Source organism: Pundamilia nyererei, unplaced genomic scaffold (genome assembly GCF_000239375.1).
Source record: "Pundamilia nyererei isolate P.nyererei 1_Seehausen unplaced genomic scaffold, PunNye1.0 scaffold00079, whole genome shotgun sequence".
Classification (NCBI taxonomy): domain Eukaryota; kingdom Metazoa; phylum Chordata; class Actinopteri; order Cichliformes; family Cichlidae; genus Pundamilia; species Pundamilia nyererei.
In genome coordinates this window covers 158,053-160,052 of record NW_005187480.1, presented here as the reverse complement: position 1 = coordinate 160,052, position 2,000 = coordinate 158,053, and positions in this window count along the sequence as shown.

Sequence of the window (2,000 nt, the reverse complement as noted above, 5' to 3'; positions counted from 1 at the left end):
AGGGGACTAATTGGACTGCTAAGGGGTTAAAGACACAAACTTCTTGTAATCAGTCAATGGACGAGTGTCTACTGGATATTTTTATCTCTTTCCATGTATGAGGCTGACTGTGGAGATTTTTCAGCTTCTTTTCTTTTACATTATAAATAAATTAAACTTCAAGTAAGCGTAAGCCTTCACTGTGGGCTCCAACATTTTCCCCTTGAATAACAGCTGAATACATCATTACACACCAAAAATAACATAAAACACTTAGAAAAGCTAAACGCTGTAATAATCACTTTATTTCAGTCAGAAAAAACAGCTTCAAGCTTTAAAACACATTAGGCTGGCAAACACCAAGCAGATGTAGCTTTAGCTCGGTAAGCTGCCTACACTGGCTAACAGCTCATTTAAGCACAACTGTTTACCTCCAGTTAGCGTTCAGTTGAAGAGAAGGACAAATATATACTTAGCTGTTGTATAATTAGAAAAAAAAAAGTTTTATCCCTGTTTACTTTATTTAAAGAATGCAAGAATATTACATAAAAAACTACTAACTATTATATTATATTATATTATATTATATTATATTATATTATATTATATTCTTTAAAAAAATACTTTCATTTGCTGAAACCGATAATGACTTAAGAAGACGAGGCTCCTGTAGAAAGGTACCTCAGAGTACTTTGCTATCAAAATTGGAATTAAAGTTCATTACAGTGTGTACTTAATTAAAGCTCTTTGTATAAATTTCCAGCAGCTGAAAGATGGCTGTTTGTCATGCTTCCACCTGGTGACAATAAACAGTTACAACATGTAACTGATGGGCTGACGGCTCTGCATGGAACCAACACACAACTAAACTACACCCGCAGCACTGCTGCACAGTGATATATATATACACAGGAAAGGATTTGTATCAAAGGAAGAATTTTTATAATAATAATAATAATAATCGTTGAAATTGTATGTGCTATCATTAAAATTATTACAGCTATTATGACTAGTATCAATACTGTTTATCTCATCACCATTTCCATGAATGAAGAATTTCTTGATGTATCATTTATGTATAAATGCATATGTAGACTGGTATTAATTTAGCAGTAATGCATCCTGAAAACCTGAATATATTAAAGACAGATTTTTCCCTTTGTTTGAATGTTTGAATGCAAAGTTTTGTGACTGAAATGTTTTAAATACTGCATGTTTTATGTTACATTTACAAATTGTTACAAATTTTACAAATTACAAATTGTTCCGATTTTGTCGATTTTATCAGCAGCGCTGATAAATGGACTGATTGTGAAATTTATTGAGGTTGTGTATGAATTTATTGCGTAGTTCAGACACAAAAAGAAGAGTATTTTACTGAGTTATTTGAAACAGTACAAATACTTATGGTACTTGCAGTACACATTCTGCTGTACTCACAGCTCTGATAGCGGCCTCAGTGATGTACAACATGTGGTCTGTGGCTCCACCTGCTGTATGACTCATACTAATAATAACAAGTTTACTTTTATTTCAGCAATTTTTCAGTGAGAAGTTTTTGTTTTTATTGTGTTTCACCTTCATTTGTTTCAGCTGAAACATAATTTACTGTCATATTTTTAATGTACGGTATATGTTGCTGAATAAAGTGTCCTTATTCTTATGATATTTGTGTCTTTAACAGTAAATTTTCTATTTTTGATTTTAAGGCAACAAAAATGAGACAGGCTCAGTTTCTTCTTTCTTTCTCTCCTTTTTACGATTCTTCCTTTTTTTTGTAAGTGTTATAATTTTCATGTATTTCTTCTTCTGGTTTGAAATCTTGAAGTGAAAGTGAAGTGAAATCTAGATTTGTCTTGGATCATTACAATACACACACATATATATATTATTATATATTATATATTTTATTAATTCAATGTATTTAAACCAGTTATGTTATTCTGTTGTTACTATATTTATTGTATTACGTTTTTGTTTATATTTTATTTTCATTTTGATATTTTATCTTGTTAACCTTT